The 23,831-nt window shown below is 42.1% G+C and overlaps 1 protein-coding gene and 1 non-coding gene across 3 annotated transcripts in view; both read left to right on the plus strand.

Moving 5' to 3' along the window:
* LOC124610289 (peripheral plasma membrane protein CASK) overlaps positions 1-23,831 on the plus strand; it is a 667,578-nt gene that overhangs the window by 91,709 nt on the left and 552,038 nt on the right. The gene's annotated exons all lie outside the window — the stretch shown is intronic.
* On the plus strand, positions 23,746-23,829 carry Trnas-gga. Its single transcript is given in 2 exon segments — positions 23,746-23,785; positions 23,795-23,829. It is a non-coding gene; the product is annotated as a tRNA-Ser (tRNA).

Here is a 23,831-nt window from a genome sequence, read left to right on the forward strand (position 1 = left end):
TGCCAGATATGTCCTATTAGTTGAGTGATCTCTTTTATAGTGTTAGGGCCTGCAGATTTTAGTAATTCTGCGATTATACCGTCTTCTCCGGATGTTTTATTGCTTTTAAGTCTCTTAATTTGTTTAACTCTTTCGATTTTGTCAGGTGCTTTAGAGTTAGGGTTGGTGTTATTAGTTTGCTGTGGTTGGAATTTATTCGCTGGTTCTGGACAGTTCAATAGTTTTTCAAAATAATTAGCAAGTACGTTACAATTATCCTGGTTGTTGAGAGCCAAACTGCCATTTTCATTTTTGAAGCAAAAAGACGTTGAGGTTGGCAACCAGTCAGTTTCGTTTTGAATGTTTTATAAAAGTTTCTTGTATTGTTCTTTTGGAAATCTTTTTCGATTTCCAAAAGTTGCGCATTTTCGTTGTTTCTTGCACTCTGTCGGATTAATTTAGACGTTTCTTTTCTCGCAGTTTGAAAGGTGTTGTGCCTTTATTCAGTTTTGTTACTATTCCAATTTTTGAATGCCTCATGCCTAGACTTAACTGCTGTTTCACAATCCGCGTTCCATCAAGGGTGTTTTTGTTTCTTTCGAAGCGGAATTAAATTTTGTGCTGTTTTGATGAACTTATCTTTTAGGCTTTGCCAAATGTTGAATTGTTTTTTGTCAAGCTCACTTGTTAGACTTTGGGGTTATTTTAGCAGTGTCAAATTTTGGGATAATATTTTTTGTTTTGAAGAGTTTCTGAGGTTGAAGTTTTACTTTTATTCGCATTAGATAATGGTCAGAATCAATATTATCCCCTTTCCTATCCTGGACATTTAAAATTTTTTTTGTACTTAGGACTCCAGATTGCCAAATGATAGATTTGAAATTCCCCAATAAATGTATTGGGTGCCCGCCAGGTTTTTTGTTGAGAAGGGTTCTTTTTAAAATGTGTTGACATGATTTTAAGGTTAAAATTTTTGCATGTTTCAGCAAGTCTTTGGCCATTTTGGTTTGTTCATTTATGCGCAGGAAATCCACCCACCGTTTTCTTACATTTTTTCTCATTACCTAATTAAGCATTAAAATCACTCATTAAAATTTTAGCATGGTTTGAGGGAATTTTCGAGATGATGCTTTCTGATGTTTCCCAAGCTTCATTATCTTCATCAGGTTTTTTACGGTTGTTCTCATTGACTGGCATATGGGCATTAATTAAAGTGTATACTTTATTTGCGCATTTAAGATAAATTGTCATTAGTCTATTATTAATGGGTTTGACCTGTGTTGTTGAGTTTAAAATATTTTTGGTGACTGCAAAAGCAACTCCCAGATGTGGCGCATTATAAAGTATTCTTTTATCAGTTTTATTTTTAAAAAGACGATAATTGCCGAAATTCATGGTGTTATTGTCCGTCATTGGTATTTCTTGAAGTGCCAAAATTTGAACCTTCTGTTCTTTTAATGTATTTCCCAACATATGAAGTTTACCTGGTTGCAAAGGTGTTTGTATGGTAAGTGTTCCAAAAAAATTATTTGTTTTGGTTTTAAGTTGGCCAGAGGACTCCGACTTCCTCTGCTGAATCACGTTGCCTTTTAACCTGGCCCCCCAGAATCCGAAAGACCAGTTGCGCCAGTAATACCGGCGGTGGATTGACCACCTGGGGTAATATTGTGATTAGTAAAATGCTCCGTGATGATTGTACCTGGAATCAGGTGGGGTTGAGTAGACTCACTGAGTGAACTCAAAATGTTAAGACTGGAAGCGTTAGTTCCAGAACATGATTTTCTGCCGCACCACTGGTGAACAGACGCTGACCACTTCGCCGCTTGCTATATGAGAGACGCAAAGAGGATTTGGTTCTTTTTTCTCCATTAGGTTCTTCCGCTCTCTCTGCCGTTGGGAGTTAGGATTCCTCTTCCGCCTTTGAGACCGTTGACCGGGCTTCACCTGGAACCCTGGGCAGGGGCCTCCCAGGGTGCTATCATCCGGAGCCAGATGGCCCCAGGTATTTTTACAAGGTGTTACTCCTCCCCCTCCTCCTTCCTCATCACTTGCGAAATGAGGCCCCGCGCTTGGGACCGGCAGTATTAAATATAATACTGTAAGGAAAAATGTCTTCCTCTATTCATCGCTCAGTCTCATTGTGGCACAGAAAAAAGTGAAATATGAATCCATAAAAATTGTTGAATGCTTACGACGTGTACAACTGGTTCTGTTCCATAGAAGAATATTTGAATGTTTGGTACTTTAAAAAAATACACAGAATCTTGCATCTATTGCGTAGTACATTACTCATGATAGAGTATTTTCGATATTCTATAGTCGCAACAACAGGCGATCGGGGCCTGTAGTCATGTACATTTCATTTCATACCTGTAATCTTACACCTGCTGATGTCGTAACTCACTCTAATGCTAGCGTTTACAACACTGTTTCATAATATGAAAGTGAACTACAACTTAATAACAGTTCAAGAGAGAGTGTACATCCATTGTAATGGTATTCCACCACAGCTGCTTCTTTATGTGCTTTTTTTTAGAGTTCCTTACCCGAATTGGTAAAAACGGAACCCTTATGGGATTACTGTGTTGTCCATCTATGTATCTGTCTGTCTGACTGTTAAAAATCCTTTTGCAATGAATAGTTTATATTCCATACTAAGGTCTGCGCTATCTTGGCAATGTAAAAAAAGTGAAGCTTCTAAGTCAGTGCACTCTAAAGACACTGCCATTTATGTCACATATTTTGACACTCGCAAACATACTCATCAAAACCTATTCGGTACTTCCCGTTGACCTAGAATCGTGAAATTTGGAAAGAAGGAATGTTTCACAGTAAAATAAAAGGAAAAAGCCGAAAATTTTTAATTTGTAATTAAATAACATTTCTTTCTTCATTTGTTATCCGACTTCAGAGGTAAAGCTGAAAGATTCTCGAAATTCTTGGAATTTCCGGGATCGATATTTTGCCAGTATCGATGTCGATAACAAGCAAAAATCCTCTAGATTCTCGATTCCCGGGATAGGTGAAGTGTCTGTATACATAATTAAGTTTGTTCAGATCTCTCAGAGCGCAAATACTACCCGTACCTGGCCAATTTATTATTTATTGCTACGGGTTTCGATCATGACTCGTTTTCGAGCGTTACCTAAACATAATCACCGTATTACCAATGTGACACACACACACACACACACACACACACACACACACACACACACACACACCTTTTACGCAGCAGCGTTCTCAGAATACTTAACCTGACCCGTAAATGAAACCGTAGTTTAGTTTAATTTTTCGCATGTTCCGTGGATTATATCCGCCATAACTCGTCATAATATGGAACATGTCAGTAGCTTCACAAGTAAAATAAACTTTCGCTGTGTAAGTATGACTCCATGCCGGAAGTTAAGTAACAGACTTTTTGTTTTACTCTGCAACTAAGCTTGATAAATGTAACCCAACCACATACTTACTCAGAAGATGCTTCGAAGGCCGAGCCGGCCGCTGTAGCCGAGCGGTTCTAGGCGCTTCAGTCTGGAACCGCGTGACCGCTACGGTCGCAGGTTCGAATCCTGCCTCGAGCATGGATGTGTGTAATGTCCTTAGGTTAGTTAGGTTTAAGTAGTTCTAAGTTCTAGGGGACTGATGACCTCGGATGTTAAGTCCCATAGTGCTCAGAGCCATTTCTGAAGGCCGAGATTAACCCAAACTAATATGATACACAGTCGTATCTGTTGCTTTTGTAACTCTTTTTGAAAAACAAGTGACCGTCCCCCTCAAACCATCTATCCACATGGCTGTGAGTGTTCTAGCAACGGTGGAGTATCTCAAGAACGTATAAGAAAGCTCAAACCCGGAATAGACTTTGCTATGGCTTACTGAACGAATTTACACTGCAGTTTCAGTTCTATTTCGGAATGTCTTCGGGTACGCATTGTAGATCTGGCTTTGTCGGAGGAACAACGACGGTATTTACGTTCGGTGAACTTGGGAAAGCGAATCTAGTGGTTCGTCACTCTAGCTTGCTAGTCGAGACGAAAGTTCAAGGTAGCTACTATTTCCTCTCTGACGTGACAAGATTTTTGGACATGCACAACGGGAGCAAGATTTTTGTTCACGCACAACGGAAGCAAATGGTTTTGCTCGCAAAAAGCGTGTAGTAGTCTAGACCTGGTCTGAGACAACAGTAAAAATCCATTCTACGACCCCTGGCTGCAACTCTTACGTACTGGTTTGTTTCATTGTAGAAAGAAACAGTTAACACAAAGATCGACTGAAAAAGCAGCTTACCCGAAGGATGATAGCGGACACAATCGACTGTGATCTTGCTATAGGAACCACCCCAGCATTTGTCCCGAGTGATACATAGAAATCAACGGAAACCAGTATCGAGGTATCTGGGCGAAGCAATTGAAACCTACTTTCACAACACGAGCCCTGTTTCGGAAGTGATGTACTAACAGAAATTTAGACTGCAGTCTAACGAAGTTGTGTGATGTACCGATAAGAAAATTCAATAGATTGCTAATTTCTTGATTCTCTTTCATGACCTTTTCACTGTCAGAAAGGAAAATAGTTGTTAAATCGTTGGACAGCATTGGGTCGTTCCTCTTCTTATATTTTATTCGGTAAGTCTTAAAGATAGGAAACTGAAGAAAAAAAATTATTCATCGACTTGGTGCAACTTTTCGTAATGGACAAGCTAACAGTATAACCTTTCAGTTTGGTCTCCGCTGCCGTGAGAGAAACACTGACTGCTTCGAGCAAAAAGGTTTGCAACCATAAACTGTCCACGTCAGAATAAATCTGGAGGGGCCGAGCTGGCCATGTGTGGCCATCACACCGTGTCTATTCAATATTGTGAGTTGTGCACACGATATAAAGTTGTGCTCCGCAGGCGGCTGTGACAGAATAAACTTCCTAACTGTACTGCAGAAAAAACTCAGAATATTTTCATATTTTTATGGAAGCCTATGGCAGCTCCGTGTGCACGAATGCTTTATATGCCCAGGCGTGCTAGATTGACGCTCGATTACTTCCGAGTGAAACGCCTCACACAGACGTGACGTCAAACCTGGTTGTGTGCTTTTGACCGCCACCTATCTCGATCAATACTGAACTGATTTTGGATTAAACTGAATATTAGAGTTCGACGTACCGTCGACGCTAAAGTCATTGCTTGGGATCATTGGAGACGGAGTGCAACCTTGCTTGAGAAGTAACGGGGGGGGGGGGGCATAAGAATTGATCCCAACGTATATCTTATATGTAAAGCGATTCGGAAACAACAGAAAACTTGACCAGGCATGGCAGCACACAGGTTTGAATCTTGTTCTTAACGAACGCACGTGCGATGTCTTAACTACTTACCTAAGAAGGTGACGAGATTCATAGAACAGTTCTGACTAGCCACTACCTTCAGTTTAGTAACAGTTGAAATACTTTTTGAAAATCAAACATATATTTGATGAAGTTAATAAAACTGAAAACAGTAGTAGTAGTAGTAGTAGTAGTAGTAGGGAAATGATAAACAATGAGAGAACATGGATATCAGAATTTAGTAACAGTTGAAATACGTTTTTGAAAATCAAACATATATTTGATGAAGTTAATAAAACTGAAAACAGTAGTAGTAGTAGTAGTAGTAGTAGGGAAATGATAAACAATGAGAGAACATGGATATCAGAATTTAGTAACAGTTGCAATACGTTTTTGAAAATCAAACATATATTTGATGAAGTTAATAAAACTGAAATAACATTAGAAATTATTTGAACTGCTTTCAGAGTCTTCGCCGATGGAGGGTTTTGTGACAGGCGTCACTAGAAATTGCTTATCAATGGATCAAATGGCTCTGAGCACTATCGGCATGCCTCGGGCATGGATGTATGGATGTGTGTGATGTCCTTAGGTTAGTTGGGTTTAAGTAGTTCTAAGTTCTAGGGGACTGATGACCGCAGGTGTTAACTCCCATAGTGCTCAGAGCCATTTGAACCATAAGGTTGTGTTTTTGCAGCGATTATAAATATAACGAATTTTATATATTTAAGTGCTGCATCATATTTTATACCTCGATTTGAATAATGTAGTGATTGAGCATGGGAGGGGGCGATGCCGCCGGTCCACGTTTGTCTGCGCAAACAATACGGTAGTGGCAGCGGAAGTTGGGCATTTCTTTTCTGAATACTGTCACATGCTTCCAGTTGCTGTGCAGTATTTTTTTTTTTAATTTATGGCTTTCGGGCGATGCCCATACAGCCATTTCAAGCGTAGCGCCAGTTATGACGATAAGAATTCCGAGGACAACAAAACACCCAGTCCCCGAGCTGGCCAGGAATCGAACCCGTGCCCCATAGCTTATCAATCCGTCGCGCTGACTGCTCAGATACCAAGGCGACTGCTCAGATACCTAGGCGGGACTGCAGTGCAGTATTGCGTTCGGTTAACATGATAACGCCTTTCTACTCACTTTTACAACTAGTTTAAGACATTCTGTTGCGTCAAATTAACATGTCGCACAAGGAATTACTGCGAACAATGAAAATGCGTCCTAATTGTTACGTTACCTGTCGTCTGAAAACAACCGTTTCGAGTGGGCATGAGGTTCTCTGGTTGCTTGGTGCTGTTTGTTGCTCTGGTGCAGCTACAGACTTATTTTGAGGATATTGTTACAGAACTTAATGATGAGTAAAATTCTGTATATTTTGAAAAATATAGTCCGATTAAAAGTACTTGATAGTTGATACTTCACGTGCTGGAACTGGTTTCCTCCAATAAGAGCGCTCAACACCATGCCCAAACCGTTCGCCGTTGTCGAACTGCCGTTAACAATGGCCCACCTTGTCCGAATTTCTTGTTTGTTGTGTTTGGATCCCGAATCCTAGATCTGGCGCTGTAATTCCGTACTTCATCACACGTGACACAACAATAACGACACGCGTTTCGTACACAGAATTAACCAAACACTACTGATCCTTCCACACTACACGCAATTCAGTGTTACTTATACTGTTGTTATAATCACAGAGACCTGCTTACCTTGGAAAAGTCTCGCGCGACATTAAGTGAAGCCAAATTTTTGAAGGCTGGAATTCAGGCGATGCTACTGGAGTATTAGAGTCATTAATGTAACACCTATACACTATCGCTGCGTCGTAGAGCAATGGTTAGCATCGTGTATAAGGTCGTAGGATCGAAACTCGTGGAATGGAGTGATTTTTTTTATTTCTAAGTCTAATCAAAGACTTTCATTATTATTTCTATTCAATTAATTAATTTAAATGTATTTTTTAATTTCTAATACTTTGCCGCATTATTTTGATTATCTTTTTGCTTTTCTTATTTGCCCTTATTTTTCCTCCTGTAATTCTTTTATCGTTTGGAACCTGCCAGTATCGTCTATAATCTACAGACAAGTGCTAACCAACCATCGGTTGGTAAAGCAGCAGATCGTGAAGCCACTGTGAGGATAGTTGTTCCAGGTAACTAATGAATGATAGCGAGAAATTACAGTTAGTTTTTTAGCCCTGAAAATGAAAATTTTCTGCCTTGAATTTGCTCGTTGAGGTTACCTGTAATCGCCGGGAACAGAGCGATCGTGATTATAGTTCTGCCACTGACTGCTGACCGCCATTTTCTCAGATACATTGCAGATCACTACATTGTGGTTATACTAGAACATGAGTTTAAAAATTCAGAGCTACAAAACTCGTCCTCTGCCGTAGTTCAGTCACTGGCCACTTAAAATCGGCTGTCCATAGAGCATCTCGCATTCCCGTCATACCTCGCGACGGCCTCTGGCTACATTTCTCCGCGTTGCACATTAACAGCATTTGGGAAGACACACGCCGTGTTTGTGTGTCAACTATAACCGTGCGGTAGCCGGCCGATGAGGCAAGTAAAAGACGTCATATATCAAGTGATTTTAATCGAACTATAGCTAAATAACATGTGGGTGATTCAACCATACTTCGTCCGTCATTGCACCATTTGTACTTTGAATCGGAAGGTCTTTTTGCCATGGAAGACGTGATATTTGCAAATGAACTGAGTTTCTTTAATGTCTCAAAATTTAATCTGTCTCAAAAATGGTAATTTGCCTAAGTTGCAGATAGCTTCTATTTCAAAACGTTTTTATCTTGTAACTGGCTTTTGATAATACTTCTTCTTAGTTTGATTTATGTACTGATTGTTGGCGTCTAGTAGAGCAATAATGTAACATGTAAACTGTTAAATATGGTACTGACAAGATTGTTTCGATTGCAATGTTTTTAAATTTGAATATAATATTTGTTCTTAGGTATATGACCCTGTTGTACCTGGATCACTTTTTCACATTTGGAAAATCGTAACTTTTCTGGAGTAGTTTTTTTAGTTTCATTAAAATACTGCAGCACGTAAATAGTGAATGCCATCATTTAAAAACAGAGAAAGAAAATAATTCAAATTCTATTACAAGACTGGCTGGGAACGAAACTTTTCAAAGTGTTTGAAGATACAACAGTCTTTCCTTTTGTTCTACATTAACGTTTGTATACAGACCACAATGATATTTTTCTGCCACATGATAGAATTCTTACTGTCTGAATCACGTCAACTGGAGGAATTACAAGCAGTGGTACAGGGTACCCTCCGCGACGCATCGTACAGTGGCTTGTGCAGTATCAGTGTAGCTGTAGATGTGAAAATGTAGTTCCTCCATTTTTGCCACACGTCTCACAAGCACGAACTCGCTGTCTGGCGGTCAACATTCACGTTTCTGTTTGCATGGGAAAATGTTCACCCCCTTTCATAACTATATTAGCTGATGATTGTCGAGATAGAGAGGATATAAAATGTAGACTGGCAATGGCAAGAAAAGCGTTTCTAAGGAGAGAAATATGTTAACGTCGAGTATAAATTTAAGTGTCAGGAAATCCTTTCTGAAATTATTTGTATGAATGGAAGCGATATATGGGATTGAAACATGGACGATAAACAGTTTGGACAAGAAGAGAATTGAAGCTTTTGAAATGTAGTGCTGCAGATGAATGCTGAAGATTGGATGGATAGATCACGTAACGAATGAGGAGTACTGAATAGAATTGGGAAGAAGAGGAATTTGCGGCAAAATCTGGCTAAAAGAAGGAATCGGTCGGTAGAACACATTCTGGGACGTCAAGGGATCACCGATTTAGTACTGGAGGGAAGCGTGGGGGTTAAAAAAAGAGGGAATCCAAGAGATGAATACGGTAAGCGGATTCAGAGGGATGGAGGTTGCACTGGTTACTCGGAGATGAAGAGAGTTGCACAGGATAGAATAGCATGGAGAGCTGCATCAAACCAGTCTTTGGAGTGAAGACCACAACAACAACAACAACCAGGTTCCAAATCGTTATGGAAGATTTATGCTCAGCTATATTCAGCTTATCTAAACACAGCTGTTTCTATATTTTACAGGGAGCATTTGTCATGACATTAGTTATTGTGAGTAATATTCATTTTTTCTATTCTCTTTTTAAATCATTGCATCTTTGCTGGTTCAGGTGTTTTTCTGTATCAAAATATTCTACTGTGCCTCACTTTTATTAGGTTATGCTACGTATTTATTATTAACATATTTATTTCTGGGTATGTAATAGTTTCTCCAAAGGTGTTCATAATTTTCCTGTAGGCAGTATCTATCTTATCCCTAGTGATATATGCTTCTACATCTTAAATTTGTCCTCTAGCCATTCCTACGTAGTCATTTTGCACTTCCTGTCGATCTCATGTTTTAAACATTCCCTTTCGCCTGCTTCTTTTTTTTACAGCATTTTTATATTTTCTCCTTTCATCGATTAAGTTCAGTATCTCTTCTGTTAACCTAAGATTTCTACGAGCGCTCGACTTTTTACCTGCTTGATCCTTTTTCATCTCTCAAAGCTACCTGTTCTCCTTCTACTGTATTCCTTTCCCCTGTTCTTGTCAATCGTTCCCCAATGCTCCCTCTGAAACCCTCTACAACCTTTAGTTCTTTCAGTTTATCCAGGTCCCATATCCTTAAATTACTGCCTTTTTGCAATTTCTTCAGTTTTAATCTGCAGTTCATAAACAGTAAGTTGTGGGCAGAGTCCAGCTCGTTGATTGAATAAAAATATTTAAGAAATTCGACCGATGAGAGGAGGATAAGTGGTAACTCCTTAATCACCATATTTTGTTCCAGCCTCCAAAGCAGGATTGTGACGTTCTACCTTTGTAAGTAAGAGGCACTGTTATGATAAATTTGTATCCGACGCGGACATGGAAAATGGCTGTAGTCATCGTATAGCTTATCAAGTGGAGCAAACTGTAAGCCTGCTCAAATGGCTCTGAGCACTATGCGACTTAACTTCTGAGGTCATCAGTCGCCTAGAACTTAGAACTAATTAAACATAACTAACCTAAGGACATCACACACATCTATGCCCGCGGCAGGATTCGAATCTGCGACCGTAGCGGTCGCTCGGTTCCAGACTGTAGCGCCTAGAACCGCACGGCCACCCCGGCCGGCTGTAAGCCTGCACTGAGAAGGAATAACGGAAGACAAGAGTTTAACTTCTCGTCGACTACTAGGTTATTAGAGAAGGATTAAGGACAGAATGGATGAGGATCAGTGTGCGATTTGTGCTTTTACCAGTGGGGGGGGGGGGGGGGGGGGATGTCTTAGAGGGTTAGTATAATTATATATGTTACTAGCTTGGACCGTGGCGTTACCCATTGTTAAACAGTTATTTATAAATAGATGTTAATGCCGAAACTCACTATTTACGCGTATGCACTATCAGAAAAGTCATCCCTTGTTATATCTTTAAAAGTACATTATAGGTAATGCTTATTTACAAAATCATCTATCGACAGGGGATCTCAAGTTGATTCCGTATTTCTAGATTTCCGGAAAGCTTCTGACACCGTTCCTCACAAGCGACTTCTAATCAAGCTGCGGGCCTACGGGGTATCGTCTCAGTTGTGCGACTGGATTCGTGATTTCCTGTCAGGAAGGTCGCAGTTCGTAGTAATAGACGGCAAATCATCGAGTAAAACTGAAGTGATATCAGGTGTTCCCCAGGCAAGCGTCCTGGGACCTCTGCTGTTCCTGATCTATATAAATGACCTGGGTGACAATCTGAGCAGTTCTCTTATGTTGTTCGCAGATGATGCTGTAATTTACCGTCTAGTAAGGTCATCCGAAGACCAGTATCAGTTGCAAAGCGATTTAGAGAGGATTGCTGTATGCTGTGGCAGGTGGCAGTTGACGCTAAATAACGAAAAGTGTGAGGTGATCCACGTGAGTTCCAAAAGAAATCCGTTGGAATTCGATTACTCGATAAATAGTACAATTCTCAAGGCTGTCAATTCAACTAAGTACCTGGGTGTTAAAATTACGAACAACTTCAGTTGGAAAGACCACATAGATAATATTGTGGGGAAGGCGAGCCAAAGGTTGCGTTTCATTGGCAGGACACTTAGGAGATGCAACAAGTCCAGCTTACACTACACTCGTTCGTCCTCTGTTAGAATATTGCTGCGCGGTGTGGGATCCTTACCAGGTGGGATTGACGGAGGACATCGAAAGGGTGCAAAAAAGGGAAGCTCGTTTTGTATTATCACGTAATAGGGGAGAGAGTGTGGCAGATATGATACGCGAATTAGGATGGAAGTCTTTACAGCAAAGACGTTTTTCGTCGCGGCGAGATCTATTTGCGAAATTTCAGTCACCAACTTTCTCTTCCGAATGCGAAAATATTTTGTTGAGCCCAACCTACATAGGTAGAAAGGATCATCAAAATAAAATAAGAGAAATCAGAGCTCGAACAGAAAGGTTTAGGTGTTCGTTTTTCCCGCGCGCTGTTCGGGAGTGGAATGGTAGAGAGATAGTATGATTGTGGTTCGACGAACCTTCTGCCAAGCACTTAAATGTGAATTGCAGAGTAGTCATGTAGATGTAGATGTACATACGGGTATACGAGGGGAATTCAAAAAGTAAAGGCACATTTGTGAAAAGCTGTACTTATTCTGATGATAGGAAACTGAAACATGCGTTATTTTCCTACGTAACCTCCCTGGACTTCAATGCAGTTTTCCCGACGTTTTACAATTTTTTTTTATTTCATCAGAAAATACGTTTATCGGTTGCATCTGTAACCAATTTTGCACCGCAGCAATGACGTCTTCATCACTTTCAAATCTTCTTTCCTGTAGTGCTTCCGTTAAGGGTCAAAACATGTGAAAATCGCTTGGAGCCAGGTCTGGACTGTATGATGGATGTTCCAGCACCTCGAATCTCAACTCCTTTATTGCGTCGGCTGTCCGTTTGGCAGAATGTGGGCGAGCGTTATCTTGCTGCAGGATGACTCCTCTTCATAGTTTTCCACGACGTTTGGATCTGATTGCAGGTTTTAGTTTCGTACGCAACACATCACATCCACCATACAATACAGACCTGGCTCTAAGGCCTCGTTTACACTGGGGCGACGTGTTGCAACATGGTGGCATGCTACGGAAATGTGGCGTGAGTTGTCTTGTCATTTAGTTCTAAATGTTTTGAAATGCTTAACTACTACATAACACTTTTTTCAAAATTAATAAGCAAACATATTAACAGTATTAATAGTAAACTTTCAGTATTCGGTTCCACAAATTTTAATTATATGTAAAGTTTTACTCCAGTGCGTGGGAAATAAACATCCCAGGTTGGGATGCATAAACTAAAACCAGAGGAGTGGATGGTCTGATACAGAGGGGGGGAAATCCCCCCCCATCCCCCCCTGCAAATCGCACACTGATGAGGACTTGGCAGGAAATCGACCTTGGCATTTTCAGAGGAACCATCCCTCGATTTTCCTTGAGGATTTACAAAAACCACAAAAAACCTGATCTAGATGATTGGACAGAGATGCGGATTATGGTCCTCCCGACTGTGTGTCTAGTACTTTAACCACTGCGTCACTTCACCTCACTGGCTTTTTAACCCCATTCATACTTTTGCTCCCATGTCGTTCGTAACAGCTTGACAGAAGTACCATCAAATTTAACATTCACTCATTACAAACATCAGTACCATACAATTACCTTCTTTCGTTGACCTATTGAGTATTAGATGATGGAAGTAGCCAGAAAGAATCCCCAAAACGAAAGAAATTTTCGTCAGCAATATCTGGCCGAAAGGGGGAGGAAAGGGGGCAGCGCATAGTATAATATAATCAGACTTTATATCAGTTCCCTTTGTTAAACCTCAGACGCAACTGTGATGTGCCACGATTGATTATACTGATTATGTTGGATGCGTTGGATGTGTTACGGTTATTAAGTGGCGTCATTTTTTCTTTATAAAGATATAATGATTAGACATGTTTGTACGTCTTATCAAAATTTGTTGATTTCGACCCCTGTCACCATCATCAAGTGACTAATACTTTTGTAACTCCGAAAAATGTGAGTTTTACCTAAATTTTTCTGATTTATCCTTACCCATTAGTCAAATGAAAATGTGCGCACAGGATGTAATCGGCTGACTGTATGAGACATACGCGTATGTTATGCTTGACAAATTTTGTGGAGCTAGCACTAGGTTTTACCCACTCAAGTTCCATGCATATGGTTAAACGTGCATGCCAATACAGAAACGACACTACACTGCACAAGTTCTCAACATTAGTACGTAATGAATGCATCTTCGACATACTCCTTTGAGGGAAGTGTCACGCAGCAAACGAGGTACGAAAGATATTACATAAATATCAGCTTTTTATTTGTTGTGTTTGCTTATTTTGCAAATGTAGCAATTATGGACCTTCCATTTAGTGTTTCAGTGTTCACGGAAGACAACTGTGTTATTTTTGGAAATAGTTCACAGTACATCGCAAATAAATGAAGAAACAGAATAAAATTCAAATGAAAATTGTTTGGCGTTACTCATTGTTCGACAGTTCGGTTTCGAGATAAATATAAGTTGAATTTTTCCTACTTAACCACAAATGCACGCAGTGTAAAACATGCTGAGGACCTACCAGTTGAAGAGTTTGGCGCTAAAATCTGTACGATAAAGACTAGACTAATGAGTTCTTTCAGGAGGGAATATAACTGTGGTTTGCTTAGATTGATTACAGAAATTGCATAACTGACATTAGCGGCTCACATTGGACATCTTAATATATCACGGCACAGTTCGGGCGAAATGCGTGTAGTTGTGTGATGACCGAACAATCCGTTCCATCTCGTTTCATTACTAAGGTTGAATCCAGTGGAAGTCGGCGGTGAAATGATGAACTGCAGTAGAAATTGTAAGGTCATTGACACTTATCAGTAAAAACGAAGAGGAATAACAAAACGCTTCTCAAATTGAAATCCATTCTGGATTGTTCATTTATATGAGAGACTTTGCTCCTCCAATGAATACTCTGCGATGACTATATTGCAAATAAGTGGTAGGTACAGGAGGGCTAACAGTTCATTAACACAGGGAATAATTTCATTGTAAGTTTACTAACACAGTTATTTGTGCAAAACTTTCGTATCTGCACGGTTCCACATCCTCCTCCTCATCTGCAAGTATCGATTCTCAAGTGCAGTTGCATTGTGATCTTTTTAGTACCGAATTCTGGTCGACTTGAAATGTGAACGCACCACTGATGCACTAGCTTCAGCACATGCTCCCATTCGGGTTGATGGACGACGACAGCGACGGACATCCAAAACAATTTTCACCGAAGAGCTTTCTTCATCCAAAACACTTTTCAACGAAAAGCTTTCTTCCTGCAATTGTTCTTCATCATACACGGAACGGCGAACAATGAACTGGTCGACGCACAGACTGTTGTTCTCCTCCCAGGACAGTCACGTGGCTATCACGCTGCAGTTCGCATGAGAAGCACTATTACCACATAAATGATCGGTGTGGAAGGGTCAAATCTTAAATACCTTATCATCTTATTGTTACACGCGTTTAGTTCAGGTGTAGAGGGACTTCCTGGCCACACTGTTCAGTGTTGCGGACGCACTAGTTTAATGAAACGTGTGATTAGTTCCTTCGAAGTCACAGCGATGAGCAGTGTTAGCATTGGGAAGCTCAACCCTCGTTGCAGTGGCGCGCCACTGCAGTGTGACACATGTCCGCGATAGCAGTGTGGAATGAGGTATGTGACACCAGTCCTCGCCACGTGACACCCTCACGTCAGAGCAGGACGCCGCGGTGCAAGAGGGGACCGCACCGCCATATGTATCTGGCAGCCTCTGCCGTGTCACTGTCACGCCTGTCTTCTCGTTCTGCTTGGCGTCCACCAGTATGCCGGAATATCTCTACAGCTAAGTGCACCTGATGGTTAAAGTACCCATCCATATTTGTATAATACCATGTACTCTATATTCTCTAAATCGCGTGTACTAAGGGCCCTAACACACGCTCAGACAATTGCACAGGCAAATCGTTGTGTCTGTATGAATCGTCGACTGAAAAATTTGTCTGCGTTACTATCTGTGATCTGCCTGTGCGAAGTCTGGCGGCGCTCGAACTGACGCAGACCAGATGTGCTGACCAGATGTAGTTATTTAGTACTTCACGCATGGACGATAAGTCTTTAGAATGGCATGGCTCAGCAATGAAGGTGATATCACAGCAGATAATTTCAGACAAGCATAACTTCCGCCAGTTGCCAAGTACCTCAGTGTTACTGTAAGTCTTGATAAGCACTCACTGACTTTTTCATTACAGTGTCATTTCTCCTTATACAGAATGCTCCAGGAGGAATGGGCAGTGTTTAAGGATAAGACAAGAATGATCATTAGAAGCAAAAATTTCCAGTGATCACGGCATCTTAAATGCATACCTTAATAGCTGTGAGCACTTGTTCATCTTCGCAACTGTGGGACACATCTGCTTACAGCTCTTAACCTATGCACATTAGAGCTCATTTACTGGGTGAATCACTTAAAACTTGGACCGTAAATATTGCGGAAATTGAAAGTGCTATTCATGTGCGGTTTTCATAGAATGGGCTCTTATTGTTACTACTAATACCCAGAAAGTGTATTTTTTGTCCAAACGTACACTCTTTTTAATGGAACAATCCCTATTGACATCAATAAACTAAACGTAGCGTATATTATAATGTCAGTGGTGCTTGTTGCAATATTCTAGTGCAAGTTTTTTTACGAGGTATCGTGTTATGAAAAGTTCCTAAAACGACACTTGCACACACCAAAGTACAACATATATGCATACACTAGTTATGTCGATTCTAACCAGTAACGAGACGATTGATCATCACAGGTTGTATTCAACATGACCACCGGCAGCACTATACGCTGTCTGGTATGGAAAGTCTGCTGCACATGTGCTTGCATTTCAGCGGAAATTTCCGAGCAAGCTGTCGTAATACGTTGTTGTATATCATCGAACGTAGTTCGTATGCCCTTGTAGATAGCGTGGTTCAAAAATGGTTCAAATGGCTCTGAGCACTATGCGACTTAACTTCTGAGGTCATCAGTCGCCTAGAACTTAGAACTAATTAAACCTAACTGACCTATGGACATCACACACATCCATGCCCGAGGCAGGATTCGAACCTGCGACCGTAGCGGTCGTTCGGTTCCAGACTGTAGCGCCTAGAACCGCACGGCCACTCCGGCCGGCGTAGACAGCGTGTATCAGGTTTCCGCCTACAGGTGTCAAATCCGGGGAATGGGCTGAGCAAGTTATAGTTCCTCTGCGTCCAATCCAAAGATTTGGAAACAATTGGTGAAGACATATTGTAGTACTTCTTTCACTATGGACTGGACAGCCATCGTGTTGGTACCACATCTTCCTCCTAGTATGCAGTGGAACGTCTTCTAGCATATGTGGAGGATAGTCTGTTGGGAGGCTGCGATACTTGTGCGCGTTCAGTGTTCCATCTATGACAAACAGGTCCATGAGCTTATGGCTTACTATTCCACACTCCATGAACGCTGACGTCCCACCAGATGAAGCCAACGGGGATTGTCAACATACCAATAGAGCGTGTTTCGGCCGTTTACCTGGCCATGATTGGTAAATGTGGCTTCATTACTAAATAAGATACATGATACATCTGGAGTACCCTGTCTTAATGCCCAAGTCCAAAAGGTGTTACACTGCCACTTTCACTTAACTGGTTGAAGAGGTTGCCGTCTAAACCGTAGAAGAACGAACTGTATTCTTCCTACGCTCACCATACACCATGAGCATGTCAGCTTTTTCTACTTTGGTCCCATCTTCCAGCTTGGACTGTCACACATTAATTAACTAGCAAATCGCGGTGCACTCAAGGAACACACACACACACACACACACACACACACACACACACACACACACACACACACTGTAAGCAGACATAACAGCAAAGTACTTAGCAACTACGCGGGGTGAATGGCAGAAACATTGTCAGTGTGGGAACTTTGCAAAATACGATATCCCGTATACGACTCACGATAGAGCCCTCAACAGACACCCCTGACATTCTAATTTAGCCTACTTTTAGTTCGTTACTGTCAGTGGGCATTGTTCCATTTAAAAAGAGCATGTTTACACAAAAAATACACTTTCTAAGTGTTTATTGGCTAACAATACGAGCCCCCGACCACCAACTCATTCTAAGAAAACCGCGCATCAGTAGCACTTTTCATTTCCGCGATATTTGCTTTGCAAGTTTTAGATGCACTATAAATACTAGACTTTTTTGCTTCGAATAATCATTTCTGTCACATTCCTGAATATTCAGCATTCCTCCTGGGACACCTGGGCGCCATGTAGCACACTACAATAACACAAAGAATGCCTCTTATTAAACCAGACTTCTTTTTTAATTTTTACCTGCTTTAAAAGATTAAAATGCGAACGTTTTAGAAGCCACTCTTTTGTCCACCTTATCTGCACCGATCTTTTTTGTAGCTTCCGACGTAATACACTCCTGGAAATTGAAATAAGAACACCGTGAATTCATTGTCCCAGGAAGGGGAAACTTTATTGACACATTCCTGGGGTCAGATACGTCACATGATCACACTGACAGAACCACAGGCACATAGACACAGGCAACAGAGCATGCACAATGTCGGCACTAGTACAGTGTATATCCACCTTTCGCAGCAATGCAGGCTGCTATTCTCGCATGGAGACGATCGTAGAGATGCTGGATGTAGTCCTGTGGAACGGCTTGCCATGCCATTTCCACCTGGCGCCTCAGTTGGACCAGCGTTCGTGCTGGACGTGCAGACCGCGTGAGACGACGCTTCATCCAGTCCCAAACATGCTCAATGGGGGACAGATCCGGAGATCTTGCTGGCCAGGGTAGTTGACTTACACCTTCTAGAGCACGTTGGGTGGCACGGGATACATGCGGACGTGCATTGTCCTGTTGGAACAGCAAGTTCCCTTGCCGGTCTAGGAATGGTAGAACGATGGGTTCGATGACGGTTTGGATGTACCGTGCATTATTCAGTGTCCCCTCGACGATCACCAGTGGTGTACGGCCAGTGTAGGAGATCGCTCCCCACACCATGATGCCGGGTGTTGGCCCTGTGTGCCTCGGTCGTATGCAGTCCTGATTGTGGCGCTCACCTGCACGGCGCCAAACACGCATACGACCATCATTGGCACCAAGGCAGAAGCGACTCTCATCGCTGAAGACGACACGTCTCCATTCGTCCCTCCATTCACGCCTGTCGCGACACCACTGGAGGCGGGCTGCACGATGTTGGGGCGTGAGCGGAAGACGGCCTAACGGTGTGCGGGACCGTAGCCCAGCTTCATGGAGACGGTTGCGAATGGTCCTCGCCGATACCCCAGGAGCAACAGTGTCCCTAATTTGCTGGGAAGTGGCGGTGCGGTCCCCTACGGCACTGCGTAGGATCCTACGGTCTTGGCGTGCATCCGTGCGTCGCTGCGGTCCGGTCCCAGGTCGACGGGCACGTGCACCTTCCGCCGACCACTGGCGACAACATCGATGTACTGTGGAGACCTCACGCCCCACGTGTTGAGCAATTCGGCGGTACGTCCACCCGGCCTCCCGCATGCCCACTATACGCCCTCGCTCAAAGTCCGTCAACTGCACATACGCTTCACGTCCACGCTGTCGCGGCATGCTACCAGTGTTAAAGTCTGCGATGGAGCTCCGTATGCCACGGCAAACTGGCTGACACTGACGGCGGCGGTGCACAAATGCTGCGCAGCTAGCGCCATTCGACGGCCAACACCGCGGTTCCTGGTGTGTCCGCTGTGCCGTGCGTGTGATCATTGCTTGTACAGCCCTCTCGCAGTGTCCGGAGCAAGTATGGTGAGTCTGACACACCGGTGTCAATGTGTTCTTTTTTCCATTTCCAGGAGTGTAGTACTAGACAGAATAAATATCTTCGAAGCAAATTTACTTAATTTTGCCATGGCCGTAAAATACTCTGCACACTCTAGCTAGTGACTGAGAATTGTGAGAGAGCTGTTTTGTGGCTGGCAGGTGTAAATACGAATTGAATACCGCGGACCAGGTGTGTAGACGATAGTTGCAAACATTATTTGGTAAGACAAACCTGAAAGTCTAGAGTACTCTATAGGCTTCGCTTTCTACACACGTTTCACATCGTCTATCCCGTATGTTAGGTTCAAATGGCTCTGAGCACTATGGGACTTAACTTCTTAGGTCATCAGTCCCATAGAACTTAGAACTACTTAAACCTAACTAACCTAAGGACATCACACACATCCATGCCCGAGGCAGGATTCGAACCTGCGACCATAATGGTCGCGCGGTTCCAGACTGTAGCACCTAGAACCGCTCGGCCACCTCGGCCGGCCCGTATGTTAGGTATCTAATTTTTGAGCTTCCTTTCCCACCCTGCGATTTCCACGCTACATGGTTTCATCTGCTATTTTTTTTTAATGCAATGTCTCATGTTAACAAGAGACAGCGTACAGAAAAAGCGTAACGGTTTTAATTACACCATTTGAACGCACAATGTCGCGGCATTATGGAACTATAACATGCTGTAGGGTGACAAGCTGCGTCAAATGGTTTACAACGGACTGAGGTCAGTCACTATGGATAGAAAAGCGAAGAGCACTACTAAAACTTAAAATAGTACGCTTTAAGCGATATGACGCGCGTTGGAGCGGAGGAAGTTTTAGTAAGCCCTGTCTCACGTTTTGTTTTTCTTGTTAGATTCCCGCTTATGGTAATAGCTTTCTTATTTCTGTTTGTATGTGTGTTTCATTTCAAGCTTTTGCCGCTGGGTGTGCTGTGCTCAATTAAATTGCTTAAGTTCCTTCATGTCGAAACTATAGGGTTCTTTGAAGTCTGATTTCAGAAAAATTACAAAAAATTAAAGACAGTTTTCGGTTTCCATCATTATTATATAGTTTAATCAGCATTATGCTTTCTTACAAAATCAGTGTTCCATTTGAGGCGTCTTTCAACAACGAAAATGTCCAAATAAAAAAAAGTATACCGGCACTGTAAATTTATACTTGCACAGTTCCTGTAATGTAGCGACTCTGTGTATAGCTTTGGCAAACATGTCAATATCTACGATAATGATTAAAGCAGAAGAAATGAGCCAAAATTTGTATCACGACCGGGACTCGGGGAAAATTTGATTATAAGATCTACTGTCAATATCGTTGCACTCTGTTCACACATTCAAATGACGTCGTCTTGTCTCAGAGATTTGTGTATTCGAGTCGGGATAAGAGCACTCGTGCTTCGCAAATGTTAAGTATCAAATACGCTAAATGCCCGCATGTATTTACAAGTAGTGGGGGATAGAGCATGATACGGTGTTTTATAAGTCGCCTGGAGATTTTAACTACCAGACTTGCACAGCCTATGCAAACTGAAACAAGGGATGTAGCGCAGTAAATAAGACATTCGACTCATACCTTGGAGAGCGCTGGTTCAGATCTCCTTCCGGCCGTCTATATTTCTGTTTCTGCAGTTTCCCGAAACCGTTTTAGGTGAAATCTGGGCTGCTTGCTCTGAAAAAGACACGGCTGACTTTCTTCCCCAATCCGAGCTTGTGTTTCGTCCTAATAATGCATGCGAGGCTGGTAATCGTTAAGAATTAATGCAAGGCAAGAATAATGCAGAACAGCTTTCTGACGAAAGACGCTTTACTAATTTAAGTAATTGTTAGCGGCTGAACAGGAGTTGTTGTTGTGAAGTAAGTAAAACTTACAATTTTTCAGATATTCATTGTAAAACTATTGAGAAACTGTTGATATTCGTTAGCAAACATGAGGTCATTTTAAAAACTGATATTGCAGATTTAATTGCTTTGGTAGATGTTAAGTCAATGAAATTTACACTACGCTGAAGTCATTGGCGGATATTGAAATAAACTGACTCGCAACCAAGATTCGAAACTTCACTCTCTTTATATTCTTCTTGTTCACAATGTTTACACTTCACTATAAATACAACGTTTATAGTTTTCGTTACATCTCTAACAGGTTCCACAATAGTCGTTCTTTTCTGTAACATAGGCAATAGGCTGAAAATAAATGTCGGTGAACCAAAGGATATTTTTGTATTTGTCCTAATACCCCACGGGTCTTATACCGTTCTATATACGGTAACTATTACCAAATACAGCAAAATGAAACCAGATGTGTGGTAGGTATTTAGCAACGAACACTTGTTTCCGAGCAGACACGTCTTCTTGTGCGTGCGAACCTAACTCGTCACTCTTCTACATTTTCGCTAACTGGAAAAACTCGTTTAATAGTAAATCTGTTTTAAAAACAATCAAAGGACTGGACGCAGAGGGAGTGACTGTAAATGCACGGTGCCTCAATTAATTACTTTTTATTCGTTTAGCCTGCTTTAATTTCAACCTTTTACCTCAGCTGGAAACGGTACCGTGTGAAATACGCTCTCGTGCTGCCCGAAATTAGGCTTAAATTTTCTCCTCATGTTACGCCTGCTGGAGCTTAATTGCGCTGGGTTTCAACAATTTCCCGCCGGCTGCAGACCGAGTGGGTAAGAGGATTGTTTTTTGCGCGAAGAATAGATTCCATTAGTGCCGATATTCAATTGAATCTTGGATAATGCGTTCGCAGCCAAATTTAAGGCGATTAAACGATCGAAGTGTAAGATGCGATATCTATAATACAGCCAGGGTTTTCAGAAAAATCGGCGGATTCGGTCAGGAGTTACGCTGGCCATCCCGTTACAGATTCGCGGCTCTAGTCGTGAGTATTTTTTTTTGGCTGACAACGCAAAGTGCGCGTTCGTTTTTGCCTGTTGTTTTTTTTTCGTTTGAATCAGAGCGCACAGTAATCTCAAATTTAACCAAAATCTCGCATCGACTCAATTCGTGCGTGTGTTCTTTTTACTAGCTGTGTCCTGCTTTGTCACAAATCGGATGTGTTCTTGCTCCGTAGCGAAAATGGTTCTCGCCTGGAGTGCAAAAGGTACCCTCATCAAGTCACATTTATTTTCCGTTTCCCGGTGCTTTTCGCATTATTAAACCACAATAATCCAATAAAATAAATAAACCGTTTTAATATATGTTGCTCATGTGTACGATTTTGTAGACATGCTAAGGCACTATCTTTCGCCGCGCGGGATTAGCCGAGCGGTCTGAAAGGCGCTGCAGTCATGGACTGTGAGGCTGATCCCAGCGGAGGTTCGAGTTCTCCCTCGGGCATGGGGGTGTGTGTTTGTTCCCAGGATTATTTAGGTTAAGTAGTGTGTAAGCTTAGGGACTGATGACCTTAACAGTTAAGTCGCATAAGATTTCACACACACACACACACACACACACACACACACTATCTTTCATTGGCTAATATAGTGTCAGAGTACGAGCTCCACTTTACAAGAACGGATACTGCAGAAACTGTGTACCCCGGATCCACTAAAATATAACCCCAAAGATTGCCCTTGAAATCTTGAGTAAATTAGCATACTGAAAATTTTTCTGTGCACCTGTTGATGGAGTTCTAGTAGACCTGAACTTGCAGTTGTTGTTGTTGTTGTTGTTGTCGTCGTCGTCGTCGTCGTTTTTACTATTGAGATCTTCAGGCCAAAGACTGATTTGCTGGACTTACCTACGCTGGTATATCCTGTGCAAGTTTCTTCATGTCTGCATAACTACTGCAACCTACATCCAGTTGAAGCAATTCAGAGGTTTGCTGCTAGATTTGTTACCGGTAGGTTCGATCGACAGGCAAGTTCCGTATTATAGAGCTGCTTCTGGAACTCTAATGGGAATCTCTGGAGGGAAGGCTACTCAGGAAAATTAGAGAACCAGCATTTCAAGCTGACTGCAGAGTGGACCTACTGCCACCAACGTACATTTCGCGTAAGGATCACGAACATAAGGTACAAGAAATTAGGGCCCATAGGGAGGCATAGCGATAGTCGTTTTTCCCTCGTGCTATGCGATAGTGGAACAGGAATGAAAATGACTACTAGTGGTACCACGTACGCTCTAGCACGCACCGTACGGTGGCCTGTGGAGTGTTTTTGTAGAGGTAAATGTCGATGTAGATGTAGAACCTGCGTACTGCATCCGAGCCTTACTTTCTCGCTACAATTTTTACCCCTCCACACTCCCGCCGGTTACCTAACTGATCATTCTTTGATGACTCAGAATATGCCCTATCAACTGATCCCTTCTTTTAGTCAAGTTGTGGAATAATTTTTTTTCCATCAAGTCGGTTCCGTACCTCTTCATTAGTTACTCGACCTACCCATCTAATCTTCAGTATTCTTCTCTGGCAGGCTGCGTACAATAGCAGTCAAAACTATGGTTGTGCTGGCCCGGGTGGCCGAGCGGTTCTAGGCGCTACAGTCTGGAACCGAGCGACCGCTAAGGTCGCAGGTTCGAATCCTGCCTCGGGCATG

This window comes from Schistocerca americana, chromosome 1 (genome assembly GCF_021461395.2).
Source record: "Schistocerca americana isolate TAMUIC-IGC-003095 chromosome 1, iqSchAmer2.1, whole genome shotgun sequence".
Classification (NCBI taxonomy): domain Eukaryota; kingdom Metazoa; phylum Arthropoda; class Insecta; order Orthoptera; family Acrididae; genus Schistocerca; species Schistocerca americana.